Below are 19637 nucleotides of genomic sequence, written 5' to 3'. Positions count from 1 at the left end.
GGGTCAGCGACGGACGAGTTCTTTCTGCCTTTAATTGGCGCCTCGCTTCAGCGAGACGCCCTTTATATAACGTTTTCTAGAGATTCACATGGGAGGAGGGTTAGTTAATTACAAAATAAATAATCGTACATCGTTTTTTTCTTAAAGTTTAAAGATGAACTTTTTTGAATAACGACAAAAAATGCGAGCATTGATAAGTAGACAACTGTCAAGGCCCCTTGCGAGCATCGATTTAATGACATGTTAAACGACATGTTAATTTCAAGAAAAATCTAGTTCATTTATAACAAAGGTCAGTTTGACTATGACCCGTGTGTATTGTTTGAAAGATTGGCGTTTTTTTCTTTGTTTAATTCCATTTCAGCTTTCAGCATCAACCTGTTTCCAATTGCATTTCAAAAGCTCATAACAACCGAAATCGAAAAAAAGTTATTAATTGAAGTGTATGGGCATAGAACTAATCTATTAGTTATCTCTGAATATAATTCGTCAAACAAAATATTCTGAATTCACATAAAAACGTTTATGTTATTGTTCGATGGTAGCAAAATGCATCAAATATTCATCTTTAAGGGTATTTATATCATTCCTATTGTTTATAGAAGAAAACTTGACAAAAATGATTTTTCCACCAGTCTTGGATGTAATACCCTGATCAGGAGACATAATAGGAATGCATATGGACCGTTTTAATTTCCATGGGGTCTTTTCATGTCCACTTTAAGAGGACTGTGATATTCTATGCCTTTAAAACGATAGAATCAGGCTTTTTGTCCAAACCTGAAGTAGAATTGGAGGAACAACATTGTTTTGTTTTTGCTCTTAAACGCATTATGTCTTCGTAACCCGTGTTGCAGAGGTTAAATACAACTAATTATCAACTGATTGTTCTATTTAAAAGACATTGAAACAGTCGCCTAATTTATATACTTGATTTTGGTAATATAATCAGCGTTGTATAGATCTTACCAAGTTCATTGCCAACATTACAATTTGACTACCAATTTCAGCTCCATTTGTAGACTAGTCTTTAGAAATCCTGAACAATACACATGGAGCATACATTCAAGTTGCCTTTAATATTAGGGATTTTGGATAAGTTTGTTTATGCCTGATCTTATCCTAAACAATGAGTAGACTTGTGTCAACAAAGTACAAAACTACAGTTTGTTAAAACAAATGGGTTATTAATGTGGGATCATATCGTTTAAATAAATGCGCTAAATGACTGCGAGATTTTGATCTAAACGACAAAATCAATGCGACCCTATTTAAAGACAGTGAATTGAATTGGCGTTGTCACAAATTTCACGGGTCGATATTAGTAACCCTCTCTACATGGTATCCCACTGTAAAGTAAATGATCTTTCTAGACCGAGTTGCTGCAGAAAATCTCTACATTTGGCACTGTCTGGTGTATTCCCCTGCTTTAACCACGTCCACTCTGCACCCGAAACTCCTCAAGTCATAACACTGGACAGGAAAGCTTTCTAGCCCTGATAATGCCTTTCTAACTAAGAATTTGACAAACATATGCTCGGTATTTTTACGCAATCATGTAATGTGTCCCAGTGATTCTAGTGTTTTGGTTAAAGTCATAAGATTAATATTTTAGAACCTGTTCAGTGGAAATAGCTTGAATGTAATACAATTCACAGACCCATGCGAGGGTAACATAATCATATCACCTGGTGATAAGCGTTATGTCAAAGGGTAACAGTACGGATAAGCTTATGTAGTTTTTATGAGAATTTTACATAAAAAATCACGCGAGGTATAATGATAAACAATATCGCAGTTGGAGTTTCGCGGTGAATTTGTTTCTATAGTAGAAAATGTACTATTAAACATACTGGTACGTAATCCTATTGTTGACAAATTAATGTAATTGTTTATACACGCGTTTTTCCTTGTGTAAACAAGGTCCTGCAGCTGCGTTTCTCAGAATCCAAACAATTAGGAAATGAGCCTTGAGAATATGTATAAACAGAAAATAATCGAGAATAAGAAATAGACCAATTGCTCGATGACAGCGTGTGGCATCTGGTTTTAATACCCTGGACAAAAAACTCAACTGTCAGCAAAGTAATATTCCGTTGTTTGTGATTCGATCAATTGCTGCAATATTTTTCTGTACTGTGTGGTGTAACCTATTGTTCAAAAGAATTGCTTAATGTAAGCATTATACAGACACGTATATAACGTAGCTATGAAGCCCTTCTTTTATCAACACGGATATGCTTTTAAGTATTTAAATGTTCATAACTTTAACTATTCTTAACTAAGCAAAATATATATGAACGGTGACTTTTTTCATATATATTTTGAAGGGACAGACGACCGAAGAAGTGCCATATTTTTACACAATAAGGCAAATGTATAACTTTTGATGTACAATCATAAAAAACGATAGTTTAAAATGCCCCACAAGCATCTACATTTTGAACAACAAATTCTATCTGGCAAGATGCCCAAGGCTGGGAAAATTGATGGTGAAAGATAAACATAAACTGCAAATAGTGACAGAACACGCCGCAAAATGCCGCGCTATGTTTATCTGACTTGATTCATTATTTTGAAAAATTTGCGTATCCTGTCGTTGAGTACTTAAAGTAACTTTATTTTTTCTGTTTTACTTCAGGTTTATTAGGCTTATACTTTTAAACTTGCATTTATTATTAAGTATCGGGGCACATGTGAGGTTGACTACTCATAAACTAGTTTAAACATTTGCTAATCAATATATTCCAGTGCATGTTTGGTATGTATATTACCTGCGAATTTGAGGGGGGGGGGGGCGCACTCGATGCCAGTCCGTACCTCTTTAAATCGTCCAAGTTTACACCAATATCGCTGAGAAAATGGTAAAATCCTCTCAGAATGCACCATATAGGACTTGAAAATTATATTTTTTCTTGCTGTAGTACCGACAAAAAACCTGTCTACGTTTTAATTGCGGTTTTCAGGGGGTGGGGGGGTCAAATGTTCAGAGATTGTAGCCCAAACGTGTGTGTACGTCTCTGCATCGATAAACTCGTAGCTTGTTTTGACTTAAATTTTCATTCAGCAAGCTTAAACAACTTAAAATTAAATTAAGAAATTTGAGAAGTGGTTTTTATCTTTTACAAATGTTACAAATTGTTTGGAGAGCGCTAATAAACGAAACCTGATATCAGTTATTGTGAGTAAAGTTGTATTCACTCGATATTTTCAACAAAGTAAACAGGACATATATTTAGCATCACATGCAGTAAACAATTGCTTGCTTCAAAATATGGAATGTAACACTCCAATAATATACTTTATGTAGACTTTGTTGTAGCGTTTTGTTCTAAAATAGAACACATTGATACATTATTAATGGTTCAAATATATTCCATACTAGTATACTAAAATAAATGTATCAATATTGATGCGAAAAACTAAAGAAACAAGCTAAGTAGCAAAAAGTTGAAACATAAACCCAGTTTAATGGCACTGGGTAAATGCCAAACTCTGCTAATTTTGTTTCAGCAAATTATATTGTTGTTATTTCCATGATGGCAACATAATATCACTGGACTCGAGTGGATATCATGATGATTATACATTTGACAATAATAGCGTATGTTCACTCATAAGCGATCACTGTAATATGTTGTAAAAAATAATTAACTTGCAAATCATTATAAATTATTTTTATTTAAAAGAAAAACATGCAACATATAATTTCTCTACTTCACCCAACTGATAATTGCACTGGTTTGCAATGCAGTTTACCAACTTGCTTAATATTTCCACACGTTTTAATTCAAAGCGAATGCACTGTTAAGTTACTTAAATTAAATTAATTAAAATACCAAAAAAACTCACCCTTAAGACTTCTTTGTCCTAACAAAAGATCTAACCACTTTGCACGCTACCACAAAAGACTTGAAATGGCTGGGCTAAGGTATTGACTACTGTATGTATAGAGCTAGCGATAAGGACGTTCAAGGCTTTAACAATAATTGAGTTATTTTAGCCCGTATTCTATGGTTTATTAAATACCTATATTCTATGGATAGAATTGAATACCAATATGTCTAATAATTGTACAAACATTATCAAATACAGAATATGAGACACATAATAATTTAAGCTATATCACGCCCTATTTTAGTTTTAGTTTTGGTTGCGAATTCCAACGAATACAACTTCAAATATGATCATGATCATTAAACATTTGTCCCAGATGCTTTAATTGCCCTATTCACAAAAAAATAATGATGATGATGATGATGATGATGATGATGATGATGATGATGATGACGACGACGACGACGATGACGATGATGATGATGATACAAGTTAGTTTTTTTCCATTGAACTTAAACATTAATCACAAAACCTTTTATCACTAAAGTCTTATAATTTGATCTTTTTACTATAAAATATACTTACTTCACGTATAAAATTGAATTATATCCTTTTGTTTAACCTTCAAGCTGATTCAACATTTGTACAATATATGTATTGTAATCTTTGACCTTGACCATGACCGCTGTCGCAGATAAGCCTGCAAACGTGGTGATAATTAACGGGTAGATATGCCAGATTGATGAGTAAATGAACTCAAAGCAGCGTCGGTATTGTCTTACTTCCGTAGGAGTGGAAGGAATGCATTCACGTTTTCATGACAAGGATAAATTTAAAAAAGTGCAGGCAAATAAAATGTTTTTCACATTATAATATTAAATTCACTGTAAAGTATGAAATATTAGATTTACTAAAATTAGCGGCGAAACATATTCTTATTCTAACATATTATAATGGTAGTAAACAACTTCAATTGTGTATGGACAATGAAGTTTTACAAACTTAAAGTTTCTCAGTTTAAAATTGACATTTTGTCCAAGTTCTCATGAAGTAGATACTCACATTAGCTCATGCACGGACTACGCTTGTCGAAATTTTCAGTCTATTATCTAAAACATGTTTTGCATTCTAAAAGTCAAAGTGGATTTGTCTAGCCGAGTTGATTGCTAAATTATACAGAGTTGAATAAATGAAATAGCATCGCATATGTTTAAATTAAAATGTTTAATGTGGCATTCCAGTTCGCACCAGTGAACAAATATATAACTAACATAATGACATCATGGCCAATTGTTTTCACTTGTAAATGGAAACTTTATATTTACTTTATGTTCACGGGTAATTGACCATATTTGTATCATAGGGCAGTAAAAATGTGTGTGTGATATGATTGCCCAGTGCCACTCAACCGGGTTTCCGTTTAAACTTTTTGCTACTGAGCTTGTTTCTGTAGCTTTTTGCATAAATGATGATGATGATGATGATGATGATGATTGAGCGAATCAGATTTTTCTCAATTTATTTCTCTATCGATTTTTCGTCCTTTTTTATTTAAATCACTACCAAAAGTCATCTTTACAAAATACGGACTAAAACAGCTACGAACTGCTGGTTCTTCTAATTAAAAAGCAGCCTGCATTTATGTACATTAGTTTCTCATTCTCTCTTTTTCTTCATTCGCTGAGGGTTTTTTTAACTCTTACGAGAAAGCGATTGTTTATAAAGGATATTGTAATTAAACGAAAGGGAAGCTTGATGATTGTATTAAGAGAACGAGTGATTGCACGATTTATGATTTATAACAGCACCTTCATAAATTTTATTATCAAGTACAGTTTATTGCTACCCATGAATGAAAATTGAAGACTTAAAGCTAACAACTAGTCACTTGAATATTTGTTTCATAAAGCTCGTATACAAAATGAAGAATATGGTTATTTATTACTACAGGTATTGAATCTGGTTTGTGTTATTTCTCTTACTCTAATAGCTTCGGATTGCGACCTGTTCAATAACTGAAAGCCTTTGCAGCAAATTGACAATTCTAATATGACCATTGTTTGACCTAGGTTGAGCACTTAGTTGTGTTACATATTCTGGACAAGCTAGTTATATGTTCTATTATCAATTGAGCCTTGGCATTGAATACAGGTTAGCAGAAATTGTTTGTTTTAACATTGATAATTATTTGAATATGTCTAAACACTTATTTGTGTAACATAATCTTGAATGGCTAGTTACAGTATTTATTATCTATTGAACTTGGCATGGAAAACAGGTAAGCAGAGTTGCTTGTACTTATCTCTACCAGAAACAAGATGTTGTTTATATTGGAAAGAAAAGTGCCGTAAATGTGTCCCAGTAAATGAGTGATCTCAACTTCATCATTCCGTTGTATTCATCGTTGTTTATCATAAGATTCTAAATGTCCTTTGGAAACATAAAAATTCAAAGAATATAAATATCCATCTTCATTTGTGTCTATGTTTAACCGCAACGGAAAAAGCGACACTGTCAATGTCAATTCCTACTTTTGTCTTTTTACGTTTTGATAATGTAAAACGTCGTGACTATAAGTCTACTTTCAATCCTTTCTTGCTTGCCGATTGGGCTCAGTCTCAGTTTCGTTTTTAGACTTTTTAGACTGTTCAGTTATGAATAGGTCCCTAATATTATTTTATCTTGGTCGATTTCTACACTTAATGCTTTCGGAAATGAATTGTATCTGTTTTTGGTTTTAGAATAATTCTACACCAACACAGCCCCAAACGAACCCTGACTGAAGTGGCATGTTGAAACAGAGTTTACCATTCATGCAGTTAATCTTGAAAAAACAAAACTCGATCACCCTCCAACACCTTATCGTATTTCTATCTCAAATCATTTAAAGGATTACAAACGCATGTCTTATCTGGTACATGCCAGCTTTAAAGGGTGATATACAGTTAGTAGTAATACGGTACATTACAGCATCTACTACTTTTGTTTGTTAAAACAAATGTGGTATTAACATTGGATTTTATTTTTTAAATGAATGCGTTAAATGACTTCGGGATTTTAATTTAAACGACAAAATTAATGAGACACTTTTTGAACACAGTAAATTGAATTGGCGTTGTCACACGCTTTACGGGTGAACATAAGTAACCCTCTCTACATGATATCAGATTGTATAGTAAATTAGCTCTTACTAGAATGAGTTGCTGCAGAAAAGCTCTACGTTAAGCACTGTCTGGTGTATGTTCCTACTATAACCACATCCACTGTGCATTTAAAAATCATCAAGTCATTCTACCGGTCAGAAGAGCATATGCTAGCCTTGATATGTTTTCTTAATTATAATTCGACCGGTTTCTTTACTCAGTCTAGTCTTGTGTCTCAATACTTGTTATTTAGTTTAAAAATACAAGATTCAGCGGAAATAGTATTGACAATTATACAAATAACGGACCGATCTTTTAATTGCGCAAAACAAACAATGGGAATTTTGAAAATGTGGCTCGAGTCTCAATACAAGAAAAAAATCAACCGATAGCGGACAGTTATGGTCAGTTTGGCACAATGAGAAAAGGTCGATATAGTCTATAGAGGTCTGAAAGCTTAACTAGGGATTCCGAATAAATGAGCGACTTTGCGCAAACTTGGTTGTCGATTACGAGTCAATAATATGTAACTAATCTGTAAGTTTTCAGGTTTTTTCTTGATTGCTTGGGTTTGGCCATTGAGCAATGTGCCGTAAGAATTTTTATATTATACCTTACGGAATACCTATATGTGACTAAATGTACCTTTACCACAGCCTATGCACGTTGGGTATAACAATAAACAATATCGCAGTAGGAGTTTCGCTGCTGAATTTGTTTCTGTAGTAGCAATTGCACTATAAGAGATACTGGTATGTAATTCTTACTGTTTACATATAAATGTAATTGCTAATAAAAGTGTTTTCCTTGTTAAAACAAGATCCTGCAGCTGCGTTTCGCAAAATACAAACAATTGATAATTAAGCCTTGAGAATATGTATAAGCAAATAACGATTGAGATTAAGAAATAGATCTTGCTTCAAGAAAGCGTGTGGCATCTGGTTTTAATACCCTAGACTAAAATCACAACTGTCAGCAAAGTAATATTCCGTTGTTTGTGATTCGACCAATTGCTGCAATATTTTCTGTACTGAGTGGTGCAACAAACTAATTGTATTCAGTATACATTGTACATACACAAATGTATTAATGTAACCATAAAGTTCATATTATTAAATGCTTTTACTAAGCAATAATTTATATGAACGGTGACTTTTTTCATAGCTATTTTGAAGGGACAGGCGAGTGAGGAAGTGCCATATTTTCACCCAATCAGCCCATTGTATTACTTTTGAAATGCCCCTACAAGTATCAATATTTTAAACCATCTCGCTAGATGTCCAAGGCTGGGGAAATTGATGGTGCAAGATATACATAAACTGCAAGTAGTGACAGAACACGCCGCAAAATGCCGCGTTGTGTTTATCTGACTTGATTCATTATTTTGCAAGATTTATGTATCCTGTCGTTGAGTACTTAAAATAACTTTATTAATTCATTTGTTCTGTTTTACTTCAGGTTAGTTAGGCTTACCCTTTTAAGCTTGCATTTATTATTAAGTATTGGGGCACATGTGAGGTCGAGTACTCATAAACTAGATCTAACCCAAGTGAACTCCTTTATTTATTAACGGTTCGATGACGGTAACCCCAATGTTGGGGCAAGTGTGAGGTTGAGTACTCATAAACTAGTTCAAACTCCATTGAACTCCTTTTTCATTGACCGTTCAAAGGCGTTATCCCCGATGTTGGGACAGATGTGAGGTTGGGTACTCATAAACTAGCTTAAACTCCATTGAACTCCTTTTTCATTGACCGTTCCAAGGCGGTCAACCAAATGTTGGGGCACATGTGAGGTTGAGTACTCATAAACTAGCTTAAACTCAATTGACCTCCTTTTTCATTGACCGTTCCAAGGCGGTCACCCCAATGTAGAGGCAAGTGTGAGGTTGAGTACTCATAAACTAATTTAAACTCCAATCAACTACTTTTTCATTGACTGTTTGATGGTGATAATGCAAACATTTACTAATTCATATATTCCGGTGCATGTTGGGTATGTATATCACTTGCGAAATAAGGGGATAGGGGAGCTCCCCGTGCCAGTCCCCACCCCTTTAAATCTTCGAAGGTTATACCAATATCGGAGAGAAAATGGTAAAATAATCTCAGAATGCAGCATATAGAAATTTAAATTTATATTTCTCTTGGTGTAGTACCGACAAACTAAATTGCCTACATTTTAAACTATTTTCAGGGAGGGGCAAAGGTAGTAGCCCTAGCGTTTGTGTACGTGTCTGCATCGATACACTTGTAGCTTGTTTTGACTATAATTCATTTTGCGAAATTAAACAACTTAAAATTAAATGAAGAAATTTGAGAAGTGGGTTTTATCTTTACCAAAAGAAACAAATTGATTTGAGAGCGCAAATAGACTAAACCCGATATCAATTCCTTGTGAGTAAAGTTGTATTCACTACATGATTTAAAACAAGGTGAACAGGACATATATTTAGTATTACATCAAGTAAACAATTGCTTACCACTTAGCATGGAATGTAACACTCAAATAACATACATGAAGTAGACTTTGCAGTAGCGTTTTCTTCTCAAATAGGTCACTTTTATACATAACTAGTGGTTCAAACATATTCCATACTAGTATTCTAAAAAAAATGCATCAAACCATGTTCATTTTGTTTCATCAAAATATATTGTTGTTATTTCCATGATGGCAATGTACTAAAACTGGACTCAAGTGGAAATAAGTATGATCATATATCTGAAAATAATAGCATATACTCACTCATAATAGATCTATGTTGTATGTTGTAAATTTATTTTTCTATAATTAACATGCAAATCATTATGAATTAGTTTTTCATTGAAATAAAACAATGTAACATATCATTTCTCTATTTCACACAACTGATAATTGCACTGATTTGCAATGCAATTTACAAACATGCTTTATACTTCCATACGTTAATAGTCAAAGGAAATGCACTGTTAAGTAACTTATATTAAATTAAGTAAAACGTTTGTCACATAAAAACTCACCCTAAAGCCTTATTTCTCCTAACAAAAGATCGAACCACTGTGCACGATACCACAATAGAATTGAAATGGCTGGGCCAGGGTATTCACTGCTGTATGTATAGAGCTAGCGATAAGGACGTTCAATGCTTTAACAAATGAGTTATTTTAGCCCGTATTCTATGGATAGAACTAAATACCAATATGTCTAATTATTGTACATACATAATCAAATACAGAATATGAGACTCGAATAAATATTGTATTATAAAAGAATCTTTTTGTGAAAATAGAAAATGTATTTAAGTTATGTCACGCCGTATTAAAGTTGCAGTTTTGATTGCGATTCCCAACGAAAACAACTTCAAAATGATTATCATCATTACCATTTGTTTCAGTGGCTTTAATGGCCTAATCCACTAAAAGTGTGATGATGATGATGATGATGATGATGATGATGATGATGATGATGACGACGACGACGACGACGATGATGATGATGATTGCACGTCCCCGATTTTTTTATGAACCCTTTTTATCGCTGCTGGATGTTGATTTTTTATCACTAACAAAAGTCATCCTTCCCAAAAACGGTATAATGCAGCTACGAACAACTGGTATTTATGAATAAAAAAAACGGCATGCATATAACTTTATTATATTCACATTCTCTCTTTTCTTTCATTCGCTGAGGGTTTTTTGCTCTTACGAGAAAGCGATAATATACAAACGAAGAAGTAAATGAACGAAAGGAAAGCGTGATGTTTGTATTAAGAGAACGAGTGCTTTGACAATTACTGCTTTATAACAGCACCATCATAAATTGTGTTATCTAGTGCAGTTTACTGCTACCCATAAATGAGAAATGACGATTTAAAGCTAGCAACTAGTCACTTAAATATCTTTTTCATGAAGCTTTTTAAAAAAAAATGAAAAATATGGTATCTTTAACAACATGCATTGAATCTGATTTGTGTTATTTATCTTATTCTATAGCTTCGGATTGTGACCTGTTCAATAAATGAAAGCCTTTACAGCAAATTGACAATTCTAACATTGACCATTATTTGACCTTGGTCGAGCACTTAGTTGTGTAACATATTCTGGACAAGCTAGCTATAGATTTTTATTATCTATTGAGCCTGAACATTGAATACAGGTTAGCAGAAATTGTCTGTTTTAACATTGATAATTATTCGACCAAGTCTTTACATTTAGTTGTGTAACATATTCTGGACAGGCTTATTGTAGTTGCTTTTATCAATATAACTGGGCATTAAATACAGGTTAGCAGAAGTTGCTTGTACTATTCTCTACAAGTAACAAGATGTTGTTAATATTGGCAAGAAAAGTGCCGTAAATGTGTCTGAGTAAATGAGCAATAACAATTGCAACATTCCATCGTATTCATCGTTGTTTATCATAAAAATCTAAGAAAAGTCCTACAGAAACAGAAACAAATCAAAGAATGGCAATATCCGGTTTGGAATTTGTCTATAATAGACAGCAACAAAAGGAGAGACACTCTCAATGCAAACCCCTGGCAACTGTTAACTTGTATTTTTAACGTTTTGATTATGTAACACCTCGTGACAGCTTCCGTTTACTTTCTATCATTTCTTGCTTGCCAAGTAGGCCCTGCCCCAGTACCTCCCCTGTATCCTTTTTTGCTTTCCGAATGAGCTCACCCCAAGTTCAGTTTTTTATAAGATTTTTCATGAACTAAGTCAAAATAAATCAACACGAAAACACCCCCAAAATCAACCCTGACTGAAGTGGCATGTTTCATAAGACTTCAGTATTCATGCAGTGAAGCTTGAATAAAACACGTTTTCCCTGAAACACCTTATCTTAAAGTGATTTATAGAATTACAGATGCATGACTTATCTGGTACATGCCAGCTTGAAAGGTCGAGTAAGATACCGTTTGTAGGATTACGATACTTTACAGCATATAATAGTTTGGCTTATGTTGAAGTGGTTATCGCTTTATTAGATCATTCTCCGTCGTCTACGTTTATACAAATAATATAACTTGCCAATAAAAAAACATTACAGAAATTATTTAACTTTGATTTTATTTAAAAAAAAACATTGCGTTTTCAAATATCTTGGAAGACGTTAATCAAAACCCGAGTTGTATTCGCTCAGTAATTAGAAAGATAAATAATAATAAATAATTAATAATTTAAAAAATTAACCTGGCCAAATGACCGCTTTTATGAAGTAAACAAATGCTGGCAACCTAACAAGGATATAATCATTGCAATGAAATTCATATAATTGTTCTTTGTAGCAGCTTGTTTTTCCATTATGGGGCCTCTTCAAGCCGCATTAATTCCATTGGTCAGTACATTTGTTTCCATTCACGAATACAACAATAATTAGTACTATTATAGGTCCACTGAACGGTTTTCATTACTGACTACATGTTCGCTTTACCTATTGAGAAGTAACAATAAACATAAACAAATTTAATCTATACAATCAACAACAAAAAACAAGATCTTTCTGCGGTGATGATGAGACAAATACCATAAACTGATAAACCAAAGCCATTTCTTTCACTACATGCATTGCAGAAATGTAGTTACAGGAAGAATTTAAAACAAAATATATATCAAATCTTTTATTCGCAATCGTTTTCGTTTAAAGGCCGATATATAAGATAAAATAAAATATAACATTTCAATACGCAATACCTCTCCGTTTTTGACAAGTGCCTGAGAAACTAACAATTATTTTTTCATAATCTAGCGCCGCAGAAATATCTTAACTAGGGATAGAAATATTAAGCCGGAAAGGCCAATTTTATTTCTTTAGTTACGTTGGCGACATGTTGTTTTTATAACGCATTTTCTTTCGATTTATTCAGCAAAAAATATGCCATTGGCAACTCTGATCCATAACAATGAAATAGTGTTTGCTAAGCTTCAATTAATTTAAATTGCTCGGGTTTCGAAAGTCTCGTCTATATAATTTTGGAGGTCGATTACATGTAGAAGCAAATTATTATAAATTACGGGGTTAGTAGGTTTACGGTGATTTAATTATTATTTCCAATTAGAATTATTGAAATTATGACTTGGATTAGACAACGCAATTTATTTTGTCAATAAAAATAAAGTTTAAATCAAGTCATCAGACAAAGGTGGGAATAATTGTGTAAAATATTTTTTACGCTGTAACTCATTTAAGAGGAACATAAGTTTAAAAAGAATCCGCAGCTTCTGTCAAATAATGTAATCACATTGTTTTTGCGGCGGATCCGCCACATTCTTAAATGCTTTTGCAGTTTAAACACTTTCCCGCTTTCCCTTCCATAAACCCGATATTAGTTTGGTATGATTTCAACTAATGCCATGTTTAAACTGATTAAACGTGTTTTGGGGGTATTTTTGTTATTCTTTTAATTTGAATATTTGTTAATTACCTCTGATCTTTAGACCTTTTAATGGCTAAACCAGTTAATTACCCGTCAGCTCAAGACCTTTAAATTGCTAAAACAGTGCATTTTCTCTGACCCATTATCACAAAAGTACTCAAGTCAAATCTCAATCTCATTCTCAACTCCTTTCAGAATGGCAGTATTTAAAAGTACTAATGTTTCACTATTTTTAAAAGCACATTTTCTAGGGTATTATGTTGATAAACATCATTGTTTAATATTCCAAAATATATTTCATACAGGTTAGCTGTCGCATATCCGTAGCTAAATCTTCTGGTAGAAGATAGATATACAAGTAATTACACATGGCGTTACAGATCAGCTGTCGCATATCCATGGGTAAATGTTTTGGAGCATGATAGATATACAAGTAATTACACATCGCGTTACAGATCAGCTGCCGCATATCCATTGGTAAATGTTTTGATACAGGATAGATATACAAGTAATTACACATGGCGTTACAGATCAGCTACCGCATATCCATGGGTTAATGTTTTGGTACAGAATAGATATACAAGTAATTACAAATGGCGATACAGATCAGCTGTCGCATATCCATTGGTGAGTGTTTTGGTACAGAATAGATATACAAGTAATTACACATGGCGTTACAGATAAGTTGTCCATGGGTGAGTGTTTTGGTACAGAATAGATATACAAGTAATTACTTATGGCGTTACAGGTAAGCTGTTGCATATCCATGGGTAAATGTTTGGTACAGAATAGATATACAAGTAATTACTTATGGCGTTACAGGTAAGCTGTTGCATATCCATGGATGAATGTTTTGGTAAAGGATAGATATACAAGTAATTACTTATGACGTTACAGATCAGCTGTCGCAAATCCATGAGTAAGTGTTTTGGTACAGAATAGATATACAAGTAAGTCCTTAAGGCGTAACAGGTCAGGTGCTTTATATCCATGGGTAAGTGCTTGGTACAGGATAAATATACAAGTAATTACTTATTGCGTTACAGGTCAGCTGTCGCATATACATGGGTACGTGTTGTGGCACATGATAGATGTACAAGTAATTACTTATGGCGTTACAGGACAGCTGTCCCATATACATTGGTTAGTGTTGTGGCATATGATATATATACAAGTCATTACTTATGGCGTTACAGATAAGCTGTTGCATATCCGTGGGTAAATTGTATTGGTACAGGACAGATAATCAAGCAATTACTTATGGCGTTTCAGGCCCGATTACTTGGTGAATATCTATCTATTGGTAAACGTTACGCTTTTGGAATTATATGTTTATTAATCATGTTATTTTCAAGACTTCTTTATTTTATATACTATATATTTTTAACATTTTATCTGATTTTTAAAACTTGTTTTAAGAAAACATATAACATAAATAAATGAATATCATGGCGTGAATAAATGCCTACTGTACGGAGTTAACAAATAAAATACATTGACTCTATCAAGTTTACTGACCCAAAAACACTGATTTATAGTGTTGCTTCTTCATCAGTTGTTCAAAACTATTCACTTCGGCAACTCATAAATTATTACAAAGTCTTGATAGCTTTCTCTTTTCAATGAAATATCATAAATTATCTTATTCAAACAAACTTTAAAATACTTCAAAATTGATTTACATATGACTTTTACAAAATATTCAAACCCGGTTCATATATAATTTTTGGTTACAGTTTTATAGCTTTTATTAATTCACACAGCCTATGTTAGGCAAATATTCATTTTAAGGATCATTTTTTATAACTCATTGAAATTCAATGTTAAAGCAAATCTCCATTTAAGCAGAAAAACAAGGAGGGCCACAGCAAAGCTTTTGTTTGATTAATAGCAAGTGAATGAGAGTTAACAATACGACAAGTCGACATTTTGATTTGTAACTTTACATATTATGTAAATGACCTGAACACTGACCACTTTGTAACTGGATGAAAGAGGATGAATATATCAAGTGAAAATAAAAATATATGATTGAAATGCAAAATTTACTCGTTTATTTTACATATTATGGAAATGAGCTGAACTCTGTGTCCACTGTGAAACTGAGGTGATGTGAATAATTATATCCAGTAAATAGACAAAAAATATTCAAATGAAATATAGATTCTGCACTAAAACGATGTTTTTAGAATGTGAGTGCTTAAATAAGATAGAAATCCATGTATATTTGTAGCTAACAGACCTTTTCACAGTTTCTTACATCAATGCTTGCATAACGGAGCTTAATCTGGCAGGTTCTGACAAGCGCGGAGATAACAGTCACCTCACGATATATTGAATTTGTAATCAGTCTCTCATCTTGGTTATCTGCAATAAACTTGGAATATCCTATTAGTAATACTTTAGAGTCATGAAAATCATCACTGTCGTCCTTGCGAAGGTTGAGCACGCTTTTAAATGAATCAATGCTTCACGTTTGCTAGCTTAGTAAAATTCGAGCGCGCTTTTAAATGATTCAAGACTTCAACAGTGCCGTCTCTGCAAAGGTCTAGCGCGCTCTTAAGTTGTTTACGGCTGCATCGGTGCCGTCTTGCGACGGTCGAAAACGCATTTTAATGGGTCAATGCTTCAACAGTGCCGTCAATGCTAAGGTCGAGCAGGCTTTTTGCAAATTCAAGACTTCATGATTACCGTCCTTGCGAAGGTCGAGAAAGCTTTCAGATGATTCAAATCTTCATCATTATTGTCTTGGCAAAGATCGAACACACTGGTAAATGGTTTGAAAAATATAATGACCGTCCCTGCAAAGGTCGAGCACGCTTTTAGGTGGTTCAAGACTACATCATTGTGCTTCTTCCGAAGGTCGATCATGTTTCTTAATGGTTCAAGACTTTAATGGTGTGAGCACCAGGACGAGCACGGTTTGGAATTATTCAGGGCTTCATCATAAATATGTAGAGTACATCATTCCACTGATTATCTATCAAAAGTTGCTGACCGCTTTCAGCACAGTCATTTTTTTAAATTAACTGCAGCTTTTGACAGTATAGCGAAGTAGCCGTACTAGGCTGTGAAGCTGGGGGTTGCAAGATCAAATCCGTATAGTGTTATGATTTATTTATTTTCTGTTTTCTTTCTTTGTTGTTGGTCGTTAGGGGTTTGTTTTCCGTTAACAAATATTGAGTATAAGGATATATAATAAATTATTTACAACTATCCCTTAAATATAGGTTGTTTTTGTTTTTTTTTAAATAAATCATGTTTTTATTTTATTAGAGAACACTCCCAAGTACATCTCAAAGCCAAACACATTGGTACTTCACCTTTAAAGCTGTGTATGTCCCTTGTGCCAGAATAAGACGTTGTAAGGTCGCCAATGCCAAAATGAGCACACTTTGTGTAAAAAACGAATAAGACAATCAACAGAGAATACTTATTCTGATTGGCCAAACGGTTTTAAGACCTTACTGTATAATTATTAATAATGTTATTTAATTCTTTTTTCAGTTCAAGTCAAATATCGATGCTACTGGATTCGATTTCAATATTATAAATACAGGCATTTACAAGTCCGACGTACGATTGCCACAACTATGGAATTCGTTTAAACAATCTTTACAATCATACGTATCTTAGGTTATGATGAGATTTACCCAAAATATGGATTAATCCAAGCATTTATAAATACAAAAGTATATTTATGCTCAATGCATAAAGTCTGACTATATTTTATAATACTTATTATTATATGATTAATTATTAATTACAAGGAAGATGTTTAAACCTTTCCTTAGCAAAAAGCAAACATCTAAGCTCAAAGCATTATGTTGAAACAATCGCTAGCCGTGACTAAATTTTGAGAAATAATAACCGTGAATTGCTCTAACTAGTAGAATGCCAACCAGACAACCATGACGAGCTCCAACTGGAATGCCTACAGGTCAAGTGACATTGTTGGTATTGGCTCCAACAACTGATACACATAACAGACAGCCGATAGTGTTAATATTGTCTCAAATATAACAACACGAGTAAGCACTTTTGTACAAATGGTGTAAGGTACCACTTAGACCAAGTGTCCTAAAGCAGACAGTATTGCCAAAAAAGAGGAGCACCACTTTAAGGTGCAGCGATGCCATTGCGGACAGAGAGGTGCACCGGTACCACTTTGAATATTAAGGGGCACCATAGCTAACTTGAGCATAGAGGTACACTGGTGCCACTCTGAATATAGAGATGCACTTGTCATCTTGAACTAAGAAGTGCTCTGGTGCCATATTGAACAGAGAATTGCACAGGTGCCACTTTGAATATAGAGGTGCACCGTTGCCACCTTGAACATAGAGGTGCGCCGGTGCCACTTTGACATAGAGGTGCACAATAGCCATCCTGAACATAGTTGTGCAACGGTTCCACTATAAACAGAGAAGTGCACCGGTGCCACTTGAATAGAGAAGTACACAGGTGCCACTTTTTACATAGATGTGCACCGTTGCCACTTTTAACATAGAGGTGTACCGGTGAATGTTTGACTATAGAGGTGCACCGGTGCCACTTTGAACATAGAGATGAACAGGTCCTATTGTAAACATAGTGATACACCGTTGCCACTTCGAACATAGAAGTACATCGTTGCACCGGTTCTACTTTAAAACAAATATGTGCACCGGTGCCACTTTCAATGTAGAGGTAAACGTTGCCATTTGAACAAAGATTGGCATCTCTCTTTACTATGTCAAAACTAGTTGAAGAGGACTTCAGACCAAAATGGTACAAGATACAAATGTTCGTATTCATGTACGGTGAAGTTTTGGTTTCCGCCAACATTTGCATAGAACATGACATTAATAAAAAGGAAAACAAAAACTACTTTGATTTGTTCCAATTAATGTCTACTATACATCAGATATAAGAGATATTAGCGCCAACATTTCCGTAAGTGTCATAATAATTACGTTAATATCACTTCAACAGTTAAAGTTCCAGTATGTTTTAGTGTTGAATAATTAGAGAGAAAATATAAACGTGCGTCTGTGAGAAAGTCTCAGATAATGTCTGATAAAACCCTGAGGTTTATTAAACATAATTTTGGTAATCTTATTTTTTCACTCGTTATATGCTATGAGGAGACATGGGCGCTAATTTTAGAATATATGTTATGTTTTGTTGCATGATTGTAATTGCGAGAAATGCATTCGTTATCTTTCTGGGATTAAGAAATGTCAAAAATATTAAGAGAAGTCATTTGGATATACAAACATTTCGATAAGTTTGCATTGCTAAACATATTGAGACAGTCATGTGATATGCAAATTCCGTGACGATATTCGCGTTTTGTCAATACCTCTTCACCAGTGTGTTTTAGTATTTAACAATAGGATAGAAAAATTAAAGAACAAAACAGAACGAAATTAAATAAATAATTATGATAAAGGCTAAAATTATGTTTAAAAAAATCCTATAGGTCCACACGATGCTTTATTAAACAGTGAAAATGATTAATAACTGGACTTCTCACTCGCTGTATGCTAACGAGGTAGATCATGACTTAGAAGCTAAATTTAGAATATACTTTCGGTATTGTTGCATAATTGTAATTGAGATCAATTCATTTATTATCTTTCTGGGGTTCAATAATATCAAACAAGGTTACGAAAAGTTTTTTGGATACACATTGACAAGTTTACATTGTTTTTTTTTACCTGGCATTTAAGAAAGATACAGGGTAATGCAAATTTTGTATTGACGTTTTGTGCGCTTAATTTAGAATATATTTTCGGTATTGTTGCTTGTTTTTTTATTGCAATAAATGATTGTTATTATTTTGGGGGTTAGGAAATATCAAAAAGTGTAAAATAGTTCTTTTTTGGATATGCAAACACTTCGATAAGTTTACCTAACTATAACATACTAGGACTTAAGTATTATCAATTCCGCCATGCTATTCAGAATCTGCTATACAATTTAAACTATAATATGAAATCAAGAATTCCAAAGCGAGTATGATAACAGGATCTGATATATAAATGTACTGTTTACTTACAAGGTTAAATACTTGCTTATACTTTATAATTAAAAACATAAATCGAACCTTCCTCATCAAGATCAGATTTGTAAGATAGGGGAATATCCAACGAGTTAAGTGCACTGTTGTCAATTTGCAAGTAATAAAAACATTGTATAAGATTTACTCGATAATAATATATTATATATTACATCATAGTGAATTCATAGTTTTTATTATTATATTCATAGCTCTTCATGTTTGATTCCTAATTTTAGTTATGCATATTTTTC

At 33.5% G+C, this 19637-nt stretch overlaps 1 protein-coding gene across 4 annotated transcripts in view; it reads right to left on the bottom strand.

Moving 5' to 3' along the window:
• Positions 1-19637, bottom strand: part of LOC128224663 (carbonic anhydrase 2-like) — a 36061-nt gene that overhangs the window by 14502 nt on the left and 1922 nt on the right. The window contains exon 1 of one of the 4 annotated variants that reach the window (XM_052934622.1): positions 9980-10044. The exons of 1 other annotated variant lie outside the window; for it this stretch is intronic. The gene's annotated coding sequence lies outside the window, so the exon portion shown is untranslated. Of the gene's footprint in view, positions 1-3852; positions 3897-4422; positions 4482-9979; positions 10045-19637 lie in introns of those variants that run through there. 2 more of the 4 variants (XM_052934624.1, XM_052934623.1) reach the window with 2 other exon arrangements.

The sequence above is a fragment of the Mya arenaria genome, chromosome 17 (genome assembly GCF_026914265.1).
Source record: "Mya arenaria isolate MELC-2E11 chromosome 17, ASM2691426v1".
Lineage (NCBI taxonomy): Eukaryota > Metazoa > Mollusca > Bivalvia > Myida > Myidae > Mya > Mya arenaria.
Note: the sequence above shows the minus strand (reverse complement) of the source record. Positions and strands in the feature narration are given on the sequence as shown.